Consider the following 27,703-nt stretch of genomic DNA (forward strand, 5'->3'; position numbering starts at 1 on the left):
CATCCTCCCCGTGACTGCGTGGGTTTCCTCCGGGTACTCCGGTTTCCTCCCACAGTCCAAAGATGTGCAGGTTGGGTGGATTGGCCATGACAAATTGTCCAAAATTCTATGATTAACCTAGGACAAAAGTTCGGCGCAACATCGTGGGCCGAAGGGCCTGTTCTGTGCTGTATTTCTCTATCTATCTATCTAAAACAATCTATATTTAATGTCAACAGGTAATATAAATGCTGCCGATTTCCTATCCACCATCGTGTCTTTTATTGTAATTTCCCAGTCTCCCACAGACAACTTGCCCTCAGCTTGACAGTTTTCTTTTTTGAGAAACACCGGGATAAATTAAACAAAGGACCATGTAATCACCATTGTCCATCTCTATGGTACGAGCATAATTTTGGGGGTTCAAAAAAGAAATGTGAAGTAAATATATTCTTACTTCCAAACACCCGTTCACCGTGTGATCCTTGTGAAATTTGAAAACAAGTTTTCACAACAAGGCTCAAAGAGCATCAGCCCACTGACGGTCTGGAATGCACGGCCTCTTCCTTCAATCTAATGGAACCGTTAATTTACCTTGTTCGCCACGGTTCCATCACTTCTTCTGATGGATTTTTGATCCTTAAAGAAATCTATATTTGTTGTATATATGTGAAATGAAAGTCTCCAAAATCCCAGAAGACCATAGGTTGCTCTCCCCTTTGACAGAGGGAGCTGACTGGTGGTGATTTAACCTGTGGGTCAATGCACCTCAGGTGAGGGGCAATGTTGAGAAGCTGGACCCTTCACGGATAACCTCAGCCGGTATTGGAGATGAAATTGTGCTGTTGGCCTCTTCGCATCATGAACCAGCCAACTGAGTTAACTGACCCACTGGTAGATATATATTTCTTTAAATATTAGCTACTGCCTGTGTCCCATCATACCATTTAATGTGGTTTCCCAGTCCACCTCAAACAACATGTCCCTCATACCCTGATAGTTTTGTTCTGCGAGAAACACCCAGATATATTAAACAAAAGAACTATATACCACCATAGCCCATCTTCATGACAGTGTGGCATGCTTTCGGAGGTTCCAAACAGAAATGCAAACTAAAAGGGCAGCACGGTGGCCTAGTGGTTAGCACAACCGCCTCACGGCGTTGAGGTCCCAGGTTCGATCCCGACTCTGGGTCACTGTCCGTGTGGAGTTTGCACATTCTCCCCGTGTCTGCATGGGTTTCGGCCCCACAACCCAAAAATGTGCAGAGTAGGTGGATTGGCCATGCTAAATTGCCCTTTAATAGAAAAAATAATTGGGTAATCTAAATTTATTTTTTAAAAAATGCAAACTAGGGCAGCACGGTGGCCTAGTGGTTAGCACAACCGCCTCACGGCGCTGAGGTCCCAGGTTCGATCCCGGCTCTGGGTCACTGTCCGTGTGGAGTTTGCACATTCTCCCCGTGTCTGCGTGGGTTTCGCCCCCACAACCCAAAAATGTGCAGAGTAGGTGGATTGGCCATGCTAAATTGCCCCTTAATTGGAAAAAATAATTGGGTAATCTAAATTTATAAAAAAATAAAAAATAAAAAAATGCAAACTAAATACCTTCTGACTTCCAAACATCCTTTCAATCTGTTCTTTGTGAAATTTGGCCAGGTATTCACAACAAGGCTCAAAGAGAATCATCCCACTGGAAGTAAAGTTATTAGTCCAGACAGTCGAGCAGAAATAAATCCTCCAACCATCGCTATTGACAATATGCCAGAATTAACAAAATGCCATCCTTGATGTAATTGAGAGCAGGATTAACAACAGCAGAATCCAATTTCTGTAATCACTTGTGGACTTGTTGGTGCCTCCGCAGGTGGGATGGATCACTGAATGCCTTGTCACAGTGAGAGCAGGTAAATGGCCTCTCCCCAGTGTGAACTCGTAAGTGTGTCTGCAGGGTTGATGAATCACTGAATCCTTTCCCACACTGAGCGCAGATGAATGGCCTCTCCCCAGTGTGAACTCGCTGATGTGTCCGCAGGGTGGATGAATCAATGAATCTCTTCCCACACTGAGAGCAGGTAAATGGCCTCTCCCCAGTGTGAACTCGCTGGTGTACCCGCCTGTTGGATACGTGAGTGAATCCTTTCCCACACTGAGGGCAGATGAATGGCTTTTCCCCTGTGTGAGCTCGATGATGTATTCGCAGGGTGGATGAATCACTGAACCCCTTCCCACACTGGGAGCAGATGAAAGGCTTCTCACCAGTGTGAATACGTTGATGTACCCGTAGGTTTGATAAGTGAGAGAATGCCTTTGCACACTGAGAGCAGGTGAATGGCCTCTCCTGTGTGTGTACTCGCTGGTGTGACTGCAGGTGCGAGAACTGAGTGAATCCCTTCCCACACTGAGAGCAGGTGAATGGCCTCTGCCCAGTGTGAACTCGCTGGTGTGTCTGCAAGTGGGAGAACTGTATGAATCCATTCCCACACTGAGAGCAGGTGAACGGCCTCTCCCCAGTGTGACTGCGTCGATGAGCTTCCAACTCTGATGGGGCTTTGTATCCCTTCCCACAGTCTCCACATTTCCACGGTTTCTCCATGGTTTGTGCCTCGTTCACACAGAGAAAAAGGGTAGGGTCTCTCCCTGCTGTGAATGGTGTGATATTCATTCAGACTGTGTAACTGGTTAAAGCTCTTTCCACAGTCAGTGCTCTGGAATGCTCTCACTCGGATGTGTGTGTCTCGGTGCTTTTCCAGTCACACTGAAGTTTAAAATATTTTGAAGCCGACAGATCAGGCAAAGATTTCTCCTTCCACATTCAAAGGCTGATAATATTCAGGTCCCAAGGAATTGAAAGACTCTGTCAAATGTAGAGATTTGGTTTGAGATTTTTGTGTGTATTTCCTCCCCTTCCAATGTCCTGTAAAAACAAATTACAAAAGACATCTGTCAGTACAGGACAGAAACTCTGAACAGACAATTCTACTTTCACTGGAACATTCTTTCCTCATCCGTTCCCCAAATACCATCTCCGTCCCACACACTCTCCCTCCATTCTCACTCTGCTGTATCTAATATTCATCCTCCCAATTCTCCTGAAGGTTCTGATTCAGGCCATTTGACAGATCCAAGGTTGCCGCTTCCTCTGCAGGACACTGGGACCATAAAAAGTAGCAGCTGCAGCCAGCCATTTGGCCCATCAAGCTAGCTCAACCATTTGATGAGATCATTGGCCAATCTACCTCAGCACCATTTTCCCCCACTATCCCCCATATTACTTTATATATTCAACATCTAGAAACCTTTCAATTTCTTGAAAATACTTGACTGAGGATCAATAGCTCTTCAGAGAGAGAACTCCAAAGCTTCACCACATCCTTAAATGAGGAAATCCCTCACCTCAGCACTCTCTCCATTTTCCTGCCTGTTATCCATAACTCTTGACTGCCTCATCAATCAGAAATCTGTCAAACACATTGTTGAAAATATTCAATGACCCCAGACAACACTGGTCCCTTTGGAAGTGAAATCCAGAGACTATCAGCCCTCTGAGGGAAGAAATGACTGGAATATATAATGTAGCTACAGTACACCATAGCAAGATTAGAAGTAATAATATACATACTTTATTACAGAACCATACAGAATATATCTAATTTGTACCATGTAACAACATGAGATATATCTCTGTCTGATATTAATTCACTGTCCCCTTAAATGTTTGGGGGCAGCACGGTAGCATGGTGGTTAGCATAAATGCTTCACAGCTCCAGGGTCCCAGGTTCGATTCCCGTCTGGGTCACTGTCTGTGCGGAGTCTGCACGTCCTCCGTGTGTGCGTGGGTTTCCTCCGGGTGCTCCGGTTTCCTCCCACAGTCCAAAGATGTGTGGGTTAGGTGGATTGGCCATGCTAAATTGCCCGTAGTGTCCTAAAAAGTAAGGTTAGGGGGGGTTGTTGGGTTACGGGTATAGGGTGGATACGTGGGTTTGAGTAGGGTGATCATTGCTCGGCACAACATTGAGGGCCGAAGGGCCTGTTCTGTGCTGTACTGTTCTATGTTCTATGTCAGCCATCTCCTGGGGAAACCAGCCCTTTAATTGTGAACATTTGGAAAGAGACCATCCTTTTAGCCAGACAAATAAATGTGTCAAGCTGAGGGAACAAAGGATGTCAATGTCTTTAAGAGAGAGAGACCTGGGCCAAGCCTTTCAGAATGTGCACCATCCCTGGATTCACTTCCTTTCCCTTCAGTTGCTGCCAGTCACCAATTGAAGTGAGAATGAGAAAAGAAATGGAAAGGGGGAGAAAAGAAAGTGTTTTACTCACAGATGTTGGAGACAGGAGGAGGTTTTAGTCTGTGTGAAGCTCAATGGACATTCACACAAAGCTCGCGCAGGAAGGTCAGTGAGCGGCCTCTACCCCGCACATGCGCAACTTCCCCTCACACTTGAACACGCGCAGTCCCGGTGAGAGGGGGAGGTCCCGGCTACTCATCGCTCTGGCCGGAGCAGCCGGTTGCCTGGAAACCGTCTCCTGGATTTGCAGGGGAGGGGGAAGAACGGGCGGGGTCGGGGCTCCAGGGTACACCCGCCGGACCTGCGCACTGGAACACCGGGACGTCACTGCGGAGCAGAGTGATTCCTATTGGCTGCTTCAGGCAGGGTTCCATTTTAACGTCACAATGCAAAAGTTTGACCCATGTGGGCAACATCTGGGAGGAAATTCATGTTCCCCCTTTCCATTTCTTTCCTCATTCTGGGGGAACATTGGTAACTTTCAGCAACTGAAGGAAAGGAAGTAAATCCAGTCTGTATGCTGCACACATTTTCAGTCCAGTTATGTAGACATATATCTGTCTGGGAGACGACATGAAGATTTTCAGTCTCTGTGTCCAGGACTAGAAGCAGTGAGCATGGATCTGTCAATCAGCCTGAATCAGCACCTTCAGGAGAATTGGGAGGGTGAATATTAGATACAGCAAAGTGAGAATGGAGGGAGAGTGTGTGGGATGGAGATTTACAGCTTTTGGGGAATGAGAGAGGAAAAAAATGTTCCATAGAAATTAGAATTGCCCGTTCTGAATTTCTACCCGGTACCGACAGTGATAACTTTTTAAAACTCAGTTCTATTGTATTTAAAGAGATGGGTTTCTCTTTCACTCTGACTGACCGATATAACAATTGGTGGGGGCCCATTTCCCAGTCAGTCCTCCAGCACCTTCCTGTCTCTCTATTAGTGCAAAGCAGTTTCCCAACTGGGGTGCAGGTCCACTTAGTCTCAGCCAAATTCAGGCCTCAGCTCCGTCGCCTGGTTGTCATTGACACGAGCAATAGAGAGGCAAAAAGATGCCCGAGAGGCGGCACGGTGGCGCAGTGGTTAGCACTGCTTCCTCATGGCACCAAGGCCCCAGGTTCGATCCCGACCCCAAGTCGCTGCCCGTGTGGAGTTTGCACATTCTCCCCGTATCTGCGTGGGTCTCACCCACACAATGTGCTGGCTATGTGGATTGGCCATGCTAAATTGACCCTTATTTGAAAAAAATTATTGGGTCCTCTAAATTTATTTAAAAGAAAGAAAAGTACCCAAGGCTCACATGAGAAGTCGAAACTTATGGCTCTAAACCAACACTTCTACATTTGTCGGTCAAATTCATGTTATTTATACTGGGGGTTTTATTATTAGATTTAGGCACCGGAGGCAAAGGGTGGGGGATTTAAAGGGTAACTTTCCCTTTCTAACTTTGTATTGTCTATAGTGTCAGCCATGGCTCAGTGGGTAGCTCTCTCACCTGTCAGAAGGTTGTGGGACCAAATCCCAGTCCAGAGACCTGAGAGCAGTGCTTGTCCCAGCACTGAGGGAGTGCTGCACTGTCAGAACATCCTTCTTTGAAATAAGATGTTAAACTGAGGCCCTATCTGCCCCTCTCAGGTGAATGTAAAAGTTCCCACCGCCACTATTTTGATGAAGAGCAGGGGAGTTAATCCCAGTGTCCTGGTCAATATTTATCCCTCAATCAACATCACTAAAAACAGATCATCTGCTCATTATCACATTGCTGTGTGTGGGATCTTGCTGTGTGTAAATTGGCTGCTGCATTTCCTACATTACAACAGTGACTACACTTCGAAAGTACTTAATTGGCTGTAAAGCACTTTGGGACATCCTGTGATTGTGAAAGGCGCTATTGAAATGCAAGTTTTTTAATTGACGATTTGTGTTATCTGGAATTTAATTGATTTCAGCCACCCCCAACTTACCATTTAATAAATTCACTCTGTTTCAGACAGACTACCAGCCTCCCCAAACAGGTGCCGGAATGTGGCAACTAGGGGCTTTTCACAGTAACTTCATTTGAAGCCTACTTGTGACAATAAGGGATTTTCATTTCATTTCACTACCAATTAAGACAAAGGCAGAATTCACTGGATAATAAATGTAAAAAGAAGTTTATAAAATAAAACTGTTAGCTGAACTACTTTAAACATTAATTTTCACTGCTATGTTCTGCATTCTCAGCACAAAAGAATGTGAAGTTGTAGCCTGTGGGGTTGAACGGAAATACATTAGGTTTATTGAAGAGCTGTTAACTCGACAAAGGTTTGATCTAGACGGAGGCAAAGTCTGTGAAGCAGCCACTGATGTCACAAACTATACCCGTGACTCTTAAAGTGGCCACGTAACAACATAACAGCAACCCCAAATATATAGCATCTCTTCCCCCTTTGTCTCTAAGGTCCCATAACAACAATCAACCACAGTACCATAGAAAGCATTCCTTCTGGTTGTATCACAGCTTGGTATGGATCCTGCTCTGCCCAAGACCGCAGGAAATTACAAAAGGTCGTGAATGTCGCCCAATCCATCACGCAAACCAGCCTCCCATCCATTGACTCTGTCTACAATTCCCACTGCCTCGGAAAGGCAGCCAGCATAATTAAGGACCACACACACCGGACATACTCTCTTCCACCTTCTTCCGTCAGGAAAAAGATACCAAAGTTTGAGCTCACGTACCAACTGACTCAAGAACAGATTCTTCCCTACTGCCATCAGACTTTTGAATGGACTTACCTCCTATTAAATTGATCTTTTCTCTAGATCTTGCTGTAACGTAACATTATATTCTGCAGTCTCTCCTTCCTTCCCTATTTACGGTATGCATTGTTTGCACAGCATGCAAGAAACAATACTTTTCACTGAATCCTAATACATTTGACAATAATAAATCAAATCAAAAAAAGTACATTTACATCATCATCAAAACATATACACAAGGGCAGGCAATGAATTATTACACAGTAATTATACAGTCAATAGGAAAGACGATCTGGCGGGTGTCTATTCTGCACTGGTTGCCGGCTCACTTAAGGGATTTGGTTCTTCTTGCCCTTGGATGTCCTCTCCGGGTCTTCAGAAGATGTCTCTCCCCTGGAAGGTGTTATAGTCTCTTTTGCAGACAGAAGATTAGGAGCAGCATGGGGTTCTTCAGAAATCTCAGTTTCTGCGGATTGATCAGAAGTCGCAGACACATGATCGGGTAGTATGGATGGCGGTTCATCCTGAGGTAGTTCTAGCACACACGGTGCTGGCACATTGATGGGTGTCACTAACAACTGATCTGTGTCGTCTCCACACTCGCTCATCTTCAGTTTGCACAGTGTAGGAGACAGGGCCAGTTTCAGATAACACAGTTACAGGGACCCTCTTCTCGCTGGTGGTGCAGCTGCATACCAAAACCTGCTCTCCTTGTCCAAAAAAGCATCTTTTGGGATTCCCTTCTCTTCAGGTTTGTGACTGCTGATTGTGGTACACTATCTCAGACGTCTCCGGGCGAAATGTTGATCAGGTGTCGTTCTCAGCTTCCTCTTCAATAGTAGTAAAGCTGGGGAACTCTGTCTGGTCGTGTGTGTGGTGTTGCGAGACGTCGCCAAGAAACTGTTTAGTCGGCAATTTAATGAACCTTGGTCCTTGAAGGTTTTCAGTGCATCTTCAAGGACTGGACAAACCTTTCAGCTGAACCATTTGTGGATGGGTGGTAAGGTGCTGATTTTATGTGTTGGATACCACTCATCTTTAGATAGTTCTCAAACTCCTGAGCTGTGAATTGTGGACCGTTATCACTTACAATTTGTTCTGGTTTCCCAAATCTGACGGCAAAATCACATCGAGATTTTCGATGGTTTGTTCTGCAGTTGTTGATTTCATTAGGACCACCTCAGGCTATTTGGAGTGTGTATCTATGACAATCATCAACATGTGCCCCTCGTATGGCCCTGCAAAGTCAATGTGTAACACCATGGTTGAAGTCTCCCTGCTGCCAATGAAGGAAACCTTCTGTGGCCCAAAATAGTTAAGGGCCTGTGTGCCGTTAGCAATATGAAGTGATGACCACAGAGATATTGGTGAAATCTCGCACCATAAATAATACTCAGTGCTCCTTCTCCAACTGGATGTAACCTGATTCAGCACTTGTTAAGGTCTGTGACGAAAGCTATTGGTCTTTCTTCCCCTGAAGGTGGTATGTGTGACACCACCATCCCAACACCGTACGGCGAGACATCATTGGTAAGTTGTGATGGTAACTTTGGGTTGAAATGGACCAACACTCCTGAATTCTTCAGTGTTTCTTTAACTGACTGATGTGCTTTTTCACACTCTGGTGTCCATTGCTCGGCTTGTTTTATGCACAACAAATTAGGTCATTGTTTAAGCAGGGTTTTGAATCAAATTTCTCATATTGGTTAATTCACCTGAGGAATGATCTTAACTGTGTTACATTCATTGGTCACGGATCCTCCATGATAGCCTCCATCTTCTTAGCTGCCTTCTGTTAGAATGGTGAGCAAATGTAGAGATTCAGCCCCGTCCGCCTTCAGCCCCTTCAGGTGCGTAAACACCCGGGTCCGTTTGACCGGCCCATTCAGCCCCCTCACATTCCAAGTTATCAGCCGGATCAGAGGGCTCCCTGCCCCCCTCCCCTGCCGACTAGCTATAACCCGTCCCCTGCCCGCCCCAGGCCAGCGCCCCTCGCTCGGCCCGTTCCCCACGGGGGCAAACCCCCACCCCGGCCCCCCCTGCAGACTCCAGCACCTTCCTGGCCATTTCAGCAGCAACCCGGTACCCCCACCCCTCGCTCGGCCCGTTCCCCACGGCCCCCCCCCCCATCCACTCTCAGCGCGGGAAACAGAAGAAAAGCCGGCGCTTTCCCTCTGCCCGACCCCGCAAAAAAAAAGACAGCATCCCACCCACCCTAGAAACAACACACACACAGCTTAAAATTGCATAAAACAGAGACCCTTCCCACCAAAAGTTATCACAGTTATTTACAAACACCCAACCCTCAGTCAGAGTCCAACTTCTCGGCCCGCACAAAGGCCCACGCCTCCTCCAGGGACTCAAAATAAAAGTGCCGTCCTTGTAGGTGACCCACAGACGGCTGTAACATGCCAAACTTCACACTCTTTTCTGTGGAGCACCGCCTTTGTCCGGTTGTACCCGGCCCTCCACTTGGCCAACTCCACACTCCAGTCCTGGTAGATCCGCACTACCGTGTTCTCCCATCCTTGCTGCTCCGCTCCTTCTTGGCCCACCTATGCACGCAATCTTGGTCAACGAACCAGTGGAACCGCACCAGCACCGCCCGTGACAGCTCATTCGGTTTGGGCCTCCTGGCCAGTATTCTGTGGGCCGCCTCTAGCTCCAGGGGCCCCTGGAAGGACCCAGCTCCCATCAGCGAGTTCAACAAAACGACCACATAGGCCCCCAGGTCTGACCCCTCCAGCCCCTCCGTGAGGCCCAGGATCCGCAAATTTTTCCGCCTCGACCCGTTCTCCATCTCCTCGAACCTCTCCTGCCACTTCTTATGGAGCTTCTCATGCATCTTCACCTTTACAGCGAGAGCCGCGGCCTCATCCTCCCTTCCGGATGCTTGTTGTCGGAGCTCCCGGATCTGCACCCCCTGGGCTGTCTGCGTCGCCAGAAGCTTGTCCGTATTCGCCTTCAGCGAGTCCAGCAGCTCCATGTTTAGCTCCCGAAAACAGCGCTGGAGAGTCTCCTGCTGCACCTGCGCACACTGCCTCCATTCCTCGAGGCCTCCGCCATCTTGATTTTCTTCCCCCGCTTTTTCTTAGGCGCTGCCACCGCTATTTTGCTGGCCCCACTCCTGGTCAGGACCATAGACCACTGGGGATCTGCTGCAGACACCTTCCCACGTCGGGAACCGTCGAGCAAGTACCGCTGGGGGCCCTTAAAAGAGCCCAAAAGTCCGTTCCTGGCAGGAGCTGCCGAACGTGCGGCTTAGCTCTGCATAGCCGCAAACGGAAGTCCGGCTGCTCTCCCCTTTGACAGAGAGAGAGCTGACTGGAGGTAATTTAACCCGAGGGTCAGCACACCTCAACGCAAGGGGTCTGGTTGAAAAGTTTATTCATGAATAAAGTCAGCCAGTACGGGAGTTGAATCCTCACTGTTGGCTTTGCTCTGCATCACCAACCAGCCGTCCAGCTAACTGAGCTGACCAACCCCTGATAAATATGTAATAATTCCTTAAATATTAGGTATTCCCTGTACCAATCAGTTTCCCAGTCCACCTCAGACAACTTGCCCCTCATACCCTGATAGTTTTCTTCTGTGAGGAACACCCAGATAAATTATACAAAAGAACCATGTAACCACCAGGGCTCATCTCCATGGCAACATGGCACGCTTTGTGGGGTTCCAAACAGAAATGAAAACTAAATATCTTCAAACTTCCAAACGCCCTTTCACTCGGAGATCCTTGTGCAATTTGAAGCCAGGCATTAGCAACAAGGCTCAAAGAGCTACAGCCCACTGGAGGCAAAGTGGTGAGACCGGCCAGTCCAGCAGAAAGAAACCCTCCGACCCTCCCCACTGACCACCTGTCAGAATGAACAAAATGCTGTCCTGGGTGTAGAGCAGAAACAATAACAGCAGAATCCAACCCCTGTAATCGATTGTGAAATTGTTGGTGTCACAGCAGGTGCGATGAAACATGTAATCCTGTCTCACATGGAGAGGTGGATGGCGTCTCCCTAGTGTGAACTCGCTGGTGTCTCCGCAGGGTGGATAAACGAGTAAATCCTTTCCCACACAGAGCAGATCAATGGCCTCTCCCCAGTGTGAACTCGCTGGTGTGTCCGCAGGTGAGATAACCGAGTGAATCCCTTCCCACACTGAGAGCACGTGAATGGCCTCTCCCCAGTGTGAACGCGCTGGTGTGTCCGCAGGTTGGATAATTGAGTGAATCCCTTCCCACACTGAGGGCAGGTGAATGGCCTCCCCCCGGTGTGAATTCGCTGGTGTCTTCGCAGGTTGGATACTTCAGCAAATCCTTTCCCACACTGAGAGCAGGTGAACGGCCTCTCCCCAGTATGAACGCGCTGGTGTGACTGCAGGTTGAATACTCGAGTAAATCCTTTCCCACACTGAGAGCAGGTGAATGGCCTCTCTCCAGTGTGAACTCGCAGGTGTCTCTGCAGGTGATATAATTGAGTAAATCCCTTCTCACACTGGGAGCAGGTGAATGGCTTCTCCCCTGTGTGAACTCGCTGATGTGTCTGCAGGGTGGATAACCGAGCGAATCCCTTCCCACACTGAGAGCAGGTGAGTGGCCTCTCCCCAGTGTGAATTCGCTGTGTGTCTGCAGACTGGAGAACTGAGTAAATCCCTTCCCACACTTTGAGCAGGTGAATGGCCTCTCCCCGGTGTGACTGCGTTGATGAATTTCCAGCTGAGATGGGACTCTGAATCCCTTCCCACAATCCCCACATTTCCACGGTTTCTCCATGTTTTGGGTCTCCTCACGTCTCTCCAGGTTGGACAGTCAGTTGAAGTCTCATCCACAACACGGGTATGGTCTCTCCTCACTCTGAAGCTTGTTATGTTTTTCAGGCTGTGTAACTGGTTAAAGCTCTTTCCACAGTCAGTGCTCTGGAACACTCTCACTCGGGTGTGTGTTGTGTGGGTCTCGGTGCTTTTCCAGTCACACTGATGTTTCCACAGTCAGTTCACTGGAACTCTCTCACCCGGGTGTGTGTTGTGTGGGTCTCGGTGCTTTTCCAGTCACACTGATGTTTCCACAGTCAGTTCACTGGAACACTCACTCGGGTTGTGTTGTGTGGGTCTCGGTGCTTTTCCAGTCACACTGATGTTTCCACAGTCAGTTCACTGGAACTCTCTCACTCGGGTATGTATTGTGTGGGTCTCGGTGCTTTTCCAGTCGCACTAATGGTTGAAATGTTTAGCTAACAGTTCGGGTAAACATTTCTCCTTCTAGATTGAAAGCCCGATGGTATTCAGGTTCCAAGGAAGGGAGTGGCTGTCAGATCGGGACGTAACGTTTGAGATTTCTGTCCGTAATTCCTCCTTGTCTAATATCCTGGAAGAAACAATTTACAAAATTCATCACTGTCAGTGCAGGATTGAAACTCAGAATACACAATGCTAGTTTCTGTGTCACATTTTTTTCCTCTCTCTTATTCCCTGAGAGCTGTAAATCTCCATCCCACACACTCTCCACTCTGCTGTATCTAATATTCACCCTCCCAATTCTCCTGTAGGAGAATTCATGTTGATTTATGTTGATTGACAGATCCAAGCTCACAGCTTCCTATCCAGGAGATCACAACAAATATGAGTTGCAGTCGGCCATTCGGCCCATCGAACCTGAACCATTCAATGGGATCCTTTGCCGATCTACCTCAGCCCCGTTTACCCACACTATCACCATGTCCCTCGACATCTTCAATATCCAGAAACCTGTCAATCTGTGTCTTGAACATACTTGACGACTGAAGCTCCAGAATTCTCGGAGGTGGAGAATTCCAAACCTTCACCACATCCTCGAGTGAAGAAATCCCTCCTCATCTCAGGTTTTTCTCAATTTTCCTGCCGGTTCCCCATAACTTGGTGGTGGTGGGGGGGGGGGGGGGCATGTGACACTGGGAGTAGCTGGTTTTCCGCAAGTTCTGGTGCCACTCACCTATGATCTGTCACTTATCCTGATTGCCTGGCACTCATCTACCTAATCCTTGAATTAATATTTGTTATGTCCCTGGAAGACTTCAGGGTTCGGTCTGGAAGGATTATGCTGTAAAAAGTGAAGAAATGCGCTGATAAAACAGCGCAGGTGGATTCAGCGGGGAATGGAGCCACCTTTTCAACAATGCGGCCTGACACTCAGGAAGTCTCTCAACCCCGCGCTCTCTGGGGCTCTCTCAAGAGGTGGCGAAAATAATGACTGGCGACATTATCCGTGTTACTGACCAGAGGCTGAGTGTTCTGACTCAATATCTGTGAGCTTATGAGGCCCAGCTATAAAACGCCATGAAGAGGCTCGATGATCCGGAGGAGAGAATCCTGAACGTTCAGCAAGATGCCTCCTCCACAGAGGTAAGAATTCAGTCCTTTGAAAACCAGCTGAGTGATTGGCGGAGGTCCTGGAGGATTTGGAGAACCGAGTGTCGGAGAAAAAACATCCGAGTTGACGGCCTGTCAGAATGTGTGGATGGTAAGGCTCCCGTTAGTTCTTCGAGGACCGGAAGCCACGTTTTCTCAAGCTGGATGTGAAGCCTGGGTGTTTCAAATTAGAAAGGATGTATCGGATCCTGTCTTTGAGGCCGAGGGATAGTTTTCATCCCAGGCCTGTAATCATTCCCTTCCACAACTGGAAAGATCGCCAGAATGTCCTGGAGAGGGAACGGTGAGGTGGCGTCTGGCTCCAGGAGAGAGGGAGGATTCAGGACTTTCGGCAGCAACACAAACAAAGTGTCGAGGCTTCGAAGAAGTTCAAAGGCAGCTCAAGCCTGTGGGTCATGAATTACGTCAGGCTTTATCCCGAGACCCAAAAAATGGTATCCAACAACTCCGTCAAGTCTGTCAATAATCTAACTATCGCCTTGGCCTTCATTAAATCCATGAAGGGCAAGGATCTGGGGGGATGGTTTGCAGCTCGGACTAACTCAGGTTCTAATCCGAACTCTTTCCCTGTCATGGTATTCTATTTTTTTTAAATTTAGTGTACCCAATTCATTTTGTTTTCCAATTAACGGGCAATTTAGTGTGGCCAATCCACCTAGCCTGCACATTTTTGGGTTGTGGGGCCGAAACCCACGCAAACACAGGGAGAATGTGCAAACTCCACACGGACAGTGACCCTGAGCCGGGATCGAACCTGGGTCCTCGGCGCCGTGAGGCTGCAAGGCTAACCCCACTGTGCCACCGTGCTTGCTCCCTGTCATATTATTGTCTGAATTTCAGAATCACAGAAATACACATAGGGACAGGAGTAGGCCATTCAGCCCCTCGAGTCTGTCCTGCCATTTAGTGAGGTCATGGCTGATCTGTGATCTAACTCCATATCCTTTAATATCTTTGCTTAACAAAACTCTACCTCAGATTTAAACTTAACAACTGATGCAGCTTCACCTGCTGTTTGTGGGAAAGAGTTTCAAACCTCTCCCACCCTGTGTGTGAAGAAGTTCTTCCGAACATCTCTCCTGAACGGTCAAGCCCTAATTTTTAGACAATGATCCCTACTTTTAGAATCTCCAACCAGTGGAAATAGTTTATCTTTATCTACCCTGTCTTTCCCTGTTAATATCTTAAATACTTCAATCAGATCACACCTTAACCTTCTAAATTCTACGGATTACAGGCCTAATTTATGGTTAAAACATTGGGTCAGAGCCACTGCTATCTCTCCCTCACCTCCCACAGCATCCTGGGACACAATTCATCCAGAATTAGTAATCTAATAATCTTCTGGGCGGCACAGTAGCATAGTGGTTAGCACTGTTGCTGCACAGCATCAGGGACTTGGGTTCGATTCCCGGCTTCGGAGTCTGCATGTTCTCCCCCTGTCTGCGTGGGTTTCCTCCAGGTGCTCCGGTTTCCTCCAACAAGTCCCGAAAGATGAGCTTGTTAGATGAATTGGACATTCTGAATTCTTCCTGTGCGTACCCAAACAGTGTGGCGAGTGGGGGATTTTCACAGTAACTTCATTGCAGTGTTAATGTAAGCCGACTTGTGACAATAATAAAGATTATTATGAATGGGCCAAAGGGCCTCTATCCGTGCTGTAAAGAGAGGGAATGAATGAGAAGTACTTTACAGAGAAACTGCCAAAGCCACAATATTCACCAGCTCTAAGGACACACTTTAGCTCCCTTTCCAATCTGAAAGCAGCCTGAGCTGGATTTACATTCCCCTTAATTCATCATTGCTGGGTGATAATCCTGTACTTCCTTACCTCACACCCCTATCCCCCCTACTTTTCGCACTGGCGATCGAACCGTTGGCGATGGCACTGAGGGGTTCAGGGGGGTGGAGAGGACTGACTAGGGGAGGGGAGGAACATCGAGTATCGCTGTATGCGGATGATCTACTGCTGTACGTGGCAGACCCAGAAGGGGGAATGCCGGAGATAATGGAACTATTAGCAGAGTTTGGGGACTTTTCGGGGTACAAACTAAATTTGGGCAAAAGCGAGGTTTTTGTGATACACCCGGGGGACCAGGGAGAGGGTATTGGGAGACTCCCCTTCAAGCGAGCAGGAAAGAGCTTTAGGTACTTAGGGGTGCAGGTGGCAAGGAACTGGGGGACCCTCCACAAGTTGAACTTTTCCAGGCTGGTGGAACAGATGGAGGAGGAATTTAAGAGGTGGGACATGGTACCGCTGTCGCTGGCGGGGAGGGTGCAGTCAATCAAAATGACGGTCCTCCCAAGGTTCCTGTTTTTATTTCAGTGCTTGCCCATCTTCCTCCCTAGGGCCTTCTTCAAAAAGGTGACGAGTAGCATCATGAGCTACGTGTGGGCGCACGGCACCCCAAGGGTGAGGAGGGTCTTTTTGGAGCGGAGTAGGGACAGTGGAGGGCTGGCACTACCCAATCTCTCGGGGTATTACTGGGCGGCAAATGTGTCAATGGTGCGCAAGTGGATGATGGAAGGGGAGGGGGCAGCTTGGAAACGAATGGAGAGGGCGTCCTGTGGCAACACAAGCCTGGGGGCCCTAGTAACGGCACCATGGCCGCTCCCCCCCACGAGGTACACCACGAGCCCGGTGGTGGCGGCCACCCTCAAGATATGGGGGCAGTGGAGGCGACACAGGGGGGAAATGGGAGGTCTGTTGGCGGCGCCAATAAGAGGGAACCATAGATTCATCCCGGGGAACATCGACGGGGGATTTCAGAGCTGGTACAGGGTGGGCATACGGCAGCTGAAGGACCTGTTTATAGAGGGGAGGTTTGCGAGCCTGGGAGGGCTGGAGGAGAAGTTTGAGCTCCCCCCGGGAAACATGTTCAGATATTTACAAGTGAAGGCATTTGCTAGACGGCAGGTGGAGGGGTTCCCCCTGCTCCCCAGTAAGGGGGCGAGTGATAGGGTGCTCTCGGGGGTCTGGGTCGGAGGGGGGAAGATATCAGACATCTACAAGATAATGCAGGAGGCGGAAGAAGCATCAGGGGAGGAGCTGAAAGCCAAGTGGGAAGGGGAGCTGGGAGAGCAGATAGAAGACGGGACGTGGGCGGATGCACTGGAGAAGGTCAATTCTTCCTCCTCGTGTGCGAGGCTGAGCCTCATTCAATTTAAGGTGTTGCATAGAGCTCACATGACGGGGACAAGGATGAGCCGGTTCTTTGGGGGTGAGGACAGGGGGGAGGGGAGGGGAGGGGGGGGCAGCAATGGTCGTGGGGGGACATGCACGACTGTAACGCGGGCAAGTCTGCTCGCTGCTCATGTCTGAAACTGTAGGCTGCCTTGTTTGTTAAGTTGTTGCTTGGGGGGGGGGGGGGGGGGGAGGACTGGTGCGCGCGAGAGGGCGGGCGAGGGAGGGATATTTGCCTAGAGGGATTGTGTTGTATATAATTTAAAAAATAGTAGGGGTAAATGTTTGTATGGAAAAACTCTTTCAATAAAAATTATTTTAAAAAAAAAGAAAAAAAAAAAAAAAAAAAGATGACCATGAAAAGGACTTACGGGTGGTCTTGAACCACCTCAGTACTAATGGTCACAAAGCTAGCTTTGCCAAAGCACAAATTACCCAGGAAGAAGTTGTTTACTTGGGACAGAAAATTTCCAAAGGCAAAAGGGAACTTACTCAGAACAGAACAGCTGCCATCAAAGCAGCTAAAGAACCCTCAACTGTACAGGAAGTCAGATCTTTCTTGGGACTCTGTAATTTTAACAGAAATTGGATTAATTCTTATACTCAGTTATGCCAGCCATTGAATGATCTTTTAAAAGGAAACAGAAAATCAAGAGACCAAATTAAACTCAATTCTGAACAGAAACAATCATTTCTGAATTTGAAAAAGGTCCTGTGTTCAGCACCAGCCTTAGGTATTCCAAACAACGGAAAACCTTTTACCATGTTTGTACATGAAAGAGATGGTTACATGACTGCAGTACTAGCTCAAGAACATGGTGATCAGTTAAGACCAGTTGGGTACTATTCCCTTAAACTTGACAATGTGGCACTAGCATTTGGGAGCTGTTTACGAGCCATGGAAGCTACATGTCGAGCTGTAATGATTACATCTGGACTTGTTCTAGACCAAAAGTTAATCATTAAATGTCCACATTCAGTCCATTCTCTACTATCCATGAACAGAGTGTCACAAGTTACATCAGCTAGATGGACTAGATGGACAGCAGTTTTGGAAGCTCCCAACCTATATTTTCACAAAGCCAGTCCTGTAAACCCATCATCCTTGCTCCCACTTCCCAAGGAACAAGGGGAGGGAGAGAGAGAAGTGCATGACTGTGTGAAAATAATAGAGGAAATGGAAGAAGTACGCTTAGTAGAAGAGCCACTACAGAACCCAGATTTAATCTTATTCACTGATGGTTCCTCTTTTATTGACAAGGGTATCAGGAAAGCTGGGTGGGCAGTCACAAGCCCATACAAAGTATTAGCTGAAGGAAGTTTGCCCCCAGCTACATCAGCTCAGCAGGCCGAATTAAAGACACTTACAGAAGCATGCCATGTGGCAAGAGATAAAACTGCTAACATCTATACTGACTCCAGATATGGTTTTGGAGTAGCACATGATTTTGGCCAACTGTGGAGAAAAAGAGGATTTCTCACAACAGCAGGTACACCTATCCGAAATGGAAAGGAAGTATGAGATCTTCTAGAAGCTATGACCTTGCCCAAAGAAGTATCAGTTCTAAAATGTAAAGCCCATACTCATGAGGACACTATGGAAGCAAGAGGAAATGCTCTTGCGGACCAAGCTGCAAGGGATCTGCCTCCTTTTGTGCCTCTCATTGGCATCAGGAATCAAGTCACATTTACAAATTGGGAGTAACCACCTTATTACATGATTTACGTGAAATGCAGAATGATTGTACAAAGGAAGAAAAATGGACATGGTTTGAATCAGGTATTCAACCATATGATGATGAAATTTGGAGAGAAGTTCAAACTTGTAAACCAGTCGCACCGCAATCACTAATGCCCTTCTTAGCTCAACAAATTCATTCATGGGGACACATAGCACCTCAACAAATGATGGATCGATTCCATAGAAGTTGGTGTGGTAAAGGATTCAAAAAAACATGCACAATTGGTAGCAAACCGATGTGTAACCTGTCAAAAGAATAACTTGGGTCCTATAACATCAATGCCTCAATTAAGAGCTCCTGCTCCCGCAGGTACATTCCAGGACTTACAAGTAGATTACATCACTCTTCCTAAATGTCAAAAGTACAATGACGTCCTTGTAATAGTGGATAAATTCTCCAGATGGGTGGAAGCTGCTCCAGCTAGAAGAGGGACAGCTGCCCATACAGCCAAAGTGCTATGCAAAGACTTTATTCCCAGATGGGGAGTACCAGCTAGCATTGACTCAGACAATGGAACCCACTTTACAGGAGCTGTTTGTAGGGAAGTCTGTAAACTACTAAACATTAACTGGAATTTACACTGTCCTTATCATCCACAATCATCAGGACAAGTGGAACGTATGAATCGAACTTTGAAAGAAAGACTGTCTAAATACAGCCAGGAAGGCATGAATTGGGACCAAGCTTTGCCAATAGTATTATGCAGTATTAGAGCAACACCAAACAGAACAACAGGCCTGAGTCCTTTTGAAATCATCACAGGCAGACCAATGTCTCTGCCAGGAACTATTGACTTGCGGAAAGCAGACTGTAATTTAATGAGTGATGCTTTGCTGTCTTACTGCCAAAATCTAACAAATGCTGTTAGCTCTGCTTCTCAACAGGTGTTAGCTGCGTGGGGCGATCCTCCGGAGGGTGGACACGACCTGGTGCCCGGTGAAGAAGTGTACGTCAAAAAGCTGCAAAAGGAACCTTTGGGATCAAAGTGGGAAGGTCCTTTCGTAATCCTTCTCACCACCCAATCCGCTGTTAAGTTAAAAGGAAAGAAAAGTTAGATTCACGCATCGCACGTGAAGCGCGCGTACAAGTAAAATGTTTGCCGCAGTTTTAATTTTCAGTTATTTGATTGACTTTGTCAATGTTGTATCAGAAATGAATAAGAACACATTCCTTTACACATCTAAGATATATGCTGAAAACTTTAACATTTCTAATTGTTGGGCATGCATTGCAACCCCTACTAACTCAGGGGAGGGTATTCCCTTTCTAACTATTCCCTTTAATGCTTCAGAAACAGCAGAATGGTACATCTATCAAAGTATCCCTCGCTCTGTGGTGACCCGTTCTGGAGCATATACATGTGAAAATGGGATGTACCAGGTTGACATCCAAAAATCTATAAACTTATGGAAATCTGCAGGCTATCCACTAAACACCTTTTCAGGATGGCACCAACTTCAATTTAACCCTGACAACAAACCTCAACATCTTAACCTCCCAACTAATATTAAACAAAAAGGATCAGTATCAAATTTGACTAATTTATTCATTGTTATTTTGTAATAATGATTCTTTAAGAATTTTAATGATTATTGTTGAAATAGTTGTTGCAATGTTAAGTTTCCATTCTATTGTTTAAATCTGCAATGACAATATGAAAGAATTATTCTTTGCGCTTTTACCTATCCTATCGCTTTAATGATGTCTTTTATCTTATTCTGATACATCTCACTTGATCTTTCGATTTATCAAAGGGCCGACTGTAGAAGCCAGGTATTTTAAATACACTTAATATAGGTAAAAAGCTGCTTAAAGCATAAATATTAATTCCCAGATTTAAAATGAAAGAAACTATATAATTTCCAAACTTTCAGTCATGAGTTTGCAAAACACAGAAGTCTGATAAGATCATTACATTTTTCCAAGGACAAGGGTTGAATCCATGGCAATGAGGAATAAGAATGAATGATTGCACGATTCTCACGCCGTTTGAGATTAGGGTGAATTACATTCCATGATTATACAAGCTGAAACATTTTAGACTGTGTTGCCTTGTTTTTAATAAATGGACAGTTAAAACATCGAATCAAATATAATATATATATATTTGATTCCAACATTCTCATTGAAACAATCTTATAAAAGACAGTTTGAATTATATTTTCGGAATTATGCCTAGCATAGCATGACGAGATAACATAAGGTCTCCATTGTTGCAGCAGTGAGGTCAGCATGAGGTCTCCATTGTGGCAATAGGTAGGTCAGCATTAGACCAGTTTTTGCTGGTTTTGATAAAGCACAATATCCCATGAAAAATATACAAGCAGGCAACAATTGGAAGTAATGTTACATCGTGAAGATGGACAGCTTGCTATCAAATCAAATGTGTTTGAGTCTAACCCAAACCAATTAGGATTATATTGGGGTGTGATCGGATCGCTTAAGACAGATATGAAATAGTATATCCACGGACGATTTGGCCACCATTTTGAGAGAAAGAAAAAGAGAGAAAGGAAAAGCGAGAGAGAAAGAAAAAGAGCCAGAGAGAAAAAGAGAGAAAGCGAGAAAGAAAGAAAAGGAGAGAGACAGAGAAAGTAAAGGAAGAGAGTTAGAAAAGAGTTCTGTATTCATATTTCATTTTCAGACTTTGACTTTTAAAGTTGTGTTCGGGTGATTGTCTCAGAAGATAATTCCTGTGATTCTTTGAAGAAAATTAAATCGTCTACAAACTACCTTTTAAATAATTTTCAAGTTGTAACCAATGAACTCCAAATAAAACAATTCTTATTTGCACATAACAAGTTTTAATTTGAATTTCTACTGAGTTTCAGCAATGTACAAGAACAACCGGTAACCCTGAATTGAATAAACTTTGTAATCCTAAGATCCTTCAGGGGAGGGGGGTTTGTGATTCATCACACCTGTTGTGACTGCAACAAGCTCACAATACATTCCAGATGTTGGCTCTGTTGTTATTGTTTCGGCTCTCACTGACATCCAGGACTGCATTTTTTTCATTCTGACATCTGGTGAATGGTGATGATTGGAGAGTTTCTTTCTGCTGGACTGGCCGGTCTAACACCTCTGCCTCCGGTGGGCTGACCATTTTTGAGCCTCGTTGCGATTACCTGGTTCCAGGTTTGACGAGGAGCACAGAATGAAAAGGTGTTTGCACGTTGGAAGATATTTAGTTCCAAAAGCAGCCATGTTGCCATGAAGATGGGCTATGGTGGTTACATGGTTCTTTTGCCTAATTTATCTGGGTGTTTCTCGCAGAAGGAAACTGTCATGGTTTGAGGGACAAGTTGTCTGTGGTAGATTGGGAAATTACAATAAACATATCACTGAAAGTGGCAACGCAGGTAGATAAGGTAGCTAAGAAGGCAGACGGCATGCTTGTCTTCATTGATCGGGGCATTGAGTATAAAAATTGGCAAGTCATGCTGCAGCTGTACAGAACCTTAGTTAGGCCACACATGGAATATTGCCTACAATTCTGGTCACCACATTACCAAAAGGATATGTCACCCAAGTCACATCCAAGGCTGGAATCAAACCTGTGTCTCTGGTATTGTGAGCAGCTGTACCACTGTGCTGCCAAACTGTATAGCTTGATTAGAGATGGGTGTGTGGGAAAAACTTTATTTAGGAGCAAGTTGTCAGGACTTCTAACTTCCTCTCTATGAGGTTGGCGGAAGCTGCGATGATTACTGATTTCAAATGGGCGCATGAAGGAACTAAACTTGCAGCGGAACATGGTTATAGAGGGGTAATTGCACTGACTGGTTGGCTCAACAGATTCGGTACGGTTTCAAATTAATGAATGGATTCCTTCTGTGCTCTAATCACTCTGTGACTGGAAAAATATAACATAGATACACAACTATATCGCAAAACTAAAAATAATAACAATTATGTTTTATTACAGAACCAACAACTTTGTTGTTGATGTGAATTTCAATTCCATGAGAAAACCTCTCTCCTCATCATGCTGCTCTTTAAAAGCACGTGTTGTGGAAAATACTCATTTCCAAGTACTTTCGTATTAAATACAGACTACCCTCAGTGAGGTAAAGGATGGAGGATTCCATTGTGGCCGAGTTTCAAGATCGACAAAATACTAGCCACAGATTCCAGAGGACAGGTAAGTTTGCTGATAGGTGATGTGAAAATAGTCAAACTGTTCATCAATTTGAAAGTTGAAGCAAAATATGGGTCTTGGATGGTAACCGGAGGTGTTTGAACCTGGGAAATGCACTGGGGATGATTAATCAGTGTTTTCATAATTGATTCTCAGTATCATTATGTAATGAACTGTCTTCAGCGAAAGAATCGTGTTTTTGAGTAAATCGTGAAACAGAAACTTCTGAGGTTGAGAATGGTGATGGTGATTGTGGCACAATCCAGTCCCCACCAGGAGGTACTCAGAATCAGGTTTCAAAGCTTTATTCCGATGTATGAAGGAAGAGACCAATTTTATATAATCTAAGACTGACTCGCCGCTCACATTAAAGTCACCTCTTTTACACAGTTAGTCGCGACACAGTCTATGAAGCTGTTACTTACAATCATGTGTGAATCATATGTCTCAAATTTCATTATTGTTTCTTATAAATAAATGCATCAGACGTTCATATAAATTACTATGCAGGGTGCTGATATTGCCACATTAAAAGATCAGAATGTGCTAATGGCAGAACAAAGGCACATTCTGATCTCTTAATGTGCCATTGTCAACACCCTTCTTGATGTGGAGATGCCGGCGTTGGATCCTGGTGGTAGCCAGGATTAACTTGGCGTTGTAAGACTTCTTACTGTGCTCATCCCAGTCCAACACCGGCATCTCCACATCATCCTGGTGGAGCAGACTCGATGGGCCAAATGGCCTAACTCTGCACCAATATCTGATGACCTTCTGAAAGGGGGAGACATTGATTTGCTCCCAGATGTTGCCCAGAGGAGGAAGTTTTAGTCTGAAACTCATTGTCCAACCTCCACATTGTGACATCACAAAGGAGCTCGTCCTAAATCAGCCAATAAGAATACATCGGCTTCGCGATGACGTCACTGCAGAATATTGAAAGATGATCGCCAATGTATCCACTATCTCTACAGCCGCTTCTTTCAACACTCTGGGATGTAGAGTATCAGCTTTTGGAAATATAATAATAATCGCTTATTGTCACAAGTCGGCTTCAATGAAGTTACTGTGAAAAGTCCCACGTCGCCACATTCGGGCGGCTGCTCGGGGAGGCTGGTACGGGAATAGAGCCTGCGCTGCTGCTATTGCATTTCAAGCCAGCTGTTTAGCCCACTGTGCTAAACAAGCCCCAGTTTATTAACTTTCAACAACATTAATTTCTCCAGGACTACTTTTTCACTGATACCAATCTCGGTCAGTTTCTAGTGGTCACTCGTCCCTTGGTTCCCTCGTGTTTGTGGGACAATTTCTGTATCTTCCTCCGTGAAGACAGACACACATTGTTTAGTTTCTCTGCCATTTCCTTATTCCCCATTATAAACTCTCCTGTCTCTGCCTGGAATGGACCCACATTGGTCTTTGCTAATCATTTCCTTTCCACATTCCTATAGAAGCTTTTCCAGTCAGTTTTTATGTTGCCCATTTGCTCTCATATTCTATTTTCTCTTTATCAGTCTCTTGGTCCTTCTTTGCTGAATTCTAAAAAATGTTCCCAATCCTCAGGCTAATAGTTTGGCCACTTTATGAGGCTCTTCCTTTGATCTAATGGAATCTTTAGCTTTTCTTGTAGCCACAGTTGCATCATCTTTCCTGTTGGATTATTGTTGCTCAAAATAATCTTTATTTTATATAAATACATAACAATTCCTAAACAGCTAGTGATTGCCTGTCTACCATCATACCTTTTATTCTAATTTACCAATCCACACAGACAACTTGCTCCTCATACCTCAACAGTTTCCTTCTGTCAGAAACACCCAGATATTTTAAAAAACCATGTAACCACCAGAGCCCATCTTCATGGCAACGTGGCATGCATTGGGGTACTCCAAACAGAAATGGGAAAGAAACGAGTTCTAACTTCCAAACACCCTTTCATGCTTTGATCCTTGTGAAATTTGAAACCAAGTAATTGCAACGAAGCTCAAAGAGCATCAGCCTACTGGAGGCAAATTGTGAGACCAGCAGTCCAGCAAAAAGAAACAATCCGACCATCCCCATTGGCCAACTGATAGAATCAATGAAATATAATCCTGAATGGATTTGAGAACAGAAACAATAACAGCAGAATCCAACTCCTGTAATCACTTGTGAAATTGTTGGTGTCTCAGCAGGCGCCATGAATCATAAAATCCTGTCCCACACTGAGAGCAGGTGAATGGCCTCTCCCCAGTGTGAACTCGCTGATGTCTCAGCAGGTTGGATGACTGTCTGAATCCCTTCCCACACACAGAGCAGGTGAATGGCTTCTCCCTGGTGTGAACTCGCTGGTGTGACTTCAGTTTGGATAACACAGTGAATCCCTTCGCACACTGAGAGCAGGTGAATGGCCTCTCCCCAGTGTGAAGTCGCTGATGTTTCTTCCGGTTAAATGAATCACTGAATGCCTTCCCACACTGAAAGCAGGAGAATGGTCTCTCTCCAGTGTGGACTCTCTGATGTTTCCGTAGGGTGGATGAATCACTGAATCCTTCCCCACACTGAGAGCAGGTGAACGGCCTCTCCCCAGTGTGAACTCGCTGGTGACTCTGAAGGTGGGATAACCGAGTGAATCCCTTCCCACACTGAGAGCAGATGAATGGCTTCTTCCGAGGGCAAATTTTCTGGTGTAACTGCAGGTGGGATAACTGAGTGAATTCCTTCCCACACTGACGGCAGGTTAAATGCCTCTCCCCACTGTTAACTCGCTGGTGTGATTGCAGGTGCGATAACTGAGAGAATCCCTTCCCACACTGAGAGCAGTTGAATGGCCTCTCGCCAGTGTGAATTCTCTCATGTGTTCGCAGAGTGTATGACTGAATGAATCTCTTCCCACACTGAAAGCAGGTGAATGGCTTCTCCCCAGTGTGAACTCGCTGATGTCTCTGCAGGGTTGATGAATGTCTGAATCCCTTCCCACACTGAGAGCAGGTGAATGGCTTCTCCCCAGTGTGAACTCGCTGATGTCTCTGCAGGGTGCATGCACGACTGAATCCCTTCCCACACACAGAGCAGGTGAATGGGCTCTCCCCAGTGTGAATGCGTTGATGAATCTCCAACAGAGAAGGGGCTCTGTATCCCTTCCCGCAGTCCCCACATTTCCACGGTTTCTCCATGCTTGGGGTCTCCTCGTGTCTGCCCAGGTCGGACAATCACACTGTTGAAGTCTTATTCACACACAGAGAACGCATGTACGGTCTCTCCCCACTGTGAATGGTGCAATGTTTTTCTCAGACTGTGTAACTGGTTCAAGCTCTTTCCACAGTCAGTGCTCTGGAACACTCTCACTCGGGTGTGTGTGTGTCTCGGTGCTTTTCCAGTCACACTGATGTTTAAAATCTTTTGAAGCTAACAGATTGGACAAACATTTCTCCTTCTAGATTCAAAGGCCAATAATATTCAGGCCCCAACGAATCCAGTGAATCTGACAGATCTCAGACGTGATTTTTGAGATTTCTGTCTGTAATTCCTCCTCTTCTATTATCCTGGAAAAGGAATCATCACTGTCAGTACAGAATCATAGAAGTTACATAAGAACATAATGAAAAAATGAAAATCGTTTATTGTCACGAGTAGGCTTCAATGAAGTTACTGTGAAAAGTCCCTAGTCGCCACATTCCGGCGCCTGTCCGGGGAGGCTGGTACGGGAATCGAACCGTGCTGCTGGCCTGCTTTAAAAGCCAGCGATTTAGCCCAGTGAGCTAAACCAGCCCCTATAGAGCATTCACACCGGGGAGAGGCCATTCATCTGCTCTGTGTGTGATAAGGGATTTGCTCAATTATCCAGCCTGCTGAACCACAATGTCACTCACACCAAGAACGGGCCCTTTAAATGCTCTGACTGCAGGAAGGGTTTCAAAAGTTCCCAGTTACTGATGTCCCACCAGCGCATTCACTCTGAGGAGAGACCGTTCAGCTGCTCTCACTGCACAAAGAGCTTTAGAACCTCATCCAACCTGATCAAACACGAGCGACGTCACACCTAACAATCCCACCCTGGTCATTCTCTCTTCCAACCTCTTCCATTGGGCAAAAGATACAAAAGTCTGAGAACACGAACTTATAGATTCAAAAACAGCTTCTTCCCTACTGTTACCAGACACCTGAATGACTATGAACTGAACTCTCCATGAATCTTAACCACTATGCAGCACTACACTCCGAATGCTTCACCCAATGTCTATGTATTTAAATTGTGTATTTATCTTATGATCTATGTTTTTCATGTATGGAATGAGCTGGCTGCACTGTACGGAGAACAATACTTTTCACGATACCTCGGAACATGTGACAATAAATCTAATTACAGTACTATGTTACAAAACTAGAAATAATATTAAATGTAATTTAGTACAGAACTACAAACAATATATCTAATCTATATCATGTAAGGACATAAGACATATCTCTGTCCTATATTAACTTACTGTTCCCTTAAATGTCGGCCATCTCTTGGGAAAACTAGGCCTTAAATTGTGAACATTAGGAAAGAGACCACCCTTTTAGCCAGACAAATAAATGTGTCAAGCTGAGGGAGCAAAGGATGTCAATGTCTTTAAGAGAGAGACCTGGATTCACTTCCTTTCCCTTCAGTTGCTGCAAGTGACCAATTGAAGGTCAGAACGAGAAAAGAAATGGAAACGGGGGGGGGGGGGGGAGTGTTTTACTCACAGATGTTGGAGACAGGAGGACGTTTTAGTCCAACTTCCGTTTTATGTCGTCACAATGGACCCCTGCCTGAATCAACCAATAGAAATCAGCTTCTCAGAGGTGACGTCTCCTGGTTCCAGTGCGCAGGTTCGGCGCCGCTCATTGTTCCTCCTCACCCGACACCACCTCCAGACAAGGTTTCCAGGCAACCGGCTGACAGCTCCGGCCAGAGCGAGAAGCCGCTCAGTGATCTCCCGCCCGCCAGCGACCCGGTACTGCTCATGTCCAAGGGAGAAGGGAAGCTGCGCATGTGCAGGAGAGAGCCCGCCCCCGGACCTGCCAGCTGACGTATTGACCAATGGAAACATTTGGGGGACCGGAAGAACTCTGGGAGTCCAGCCAATCAGACGGCAAGTTTTGTGTGACTGAAGATTGAGCTTCACACAGACAAAGTCCCTCCTGTCTCCACCATCTGGGAGTAAAACACTTTCTTTTCTCCCCCTTTCCATTTCTTTTCTCATTTTGACCTTCAATTGGT

General features: G+C 46.0%; 1 pseudogene; it reads right to left on the minus strand.

The window, feature by feature from the left end:
- Positions 1 to 1,595: 1,595 nt before the first annotated feature.
- On the minus strand, positions 1,596 to 27,461 carry LOC119951560 (annotated as a pseudogene).
- Between the last annotated feature and the right edge of the window lie 242 nt (positions 27,462 to 27,703).

This window comes from Scyliorhinus canicula, chromosome 17, assembly GCF_902713615.1.
Source record: "Scyliorhinus canicula chromosome 17, sScyCan1.1, whole genome shotgun sequence".
Classification (NCBI taxonomy): Eukaryota; Metazoa; Chordata; class Chondrichthyes; order Carcharhiniformes; family Scyliorhinidae; genus Scyliorhinus; species Scyliorhinus canicula.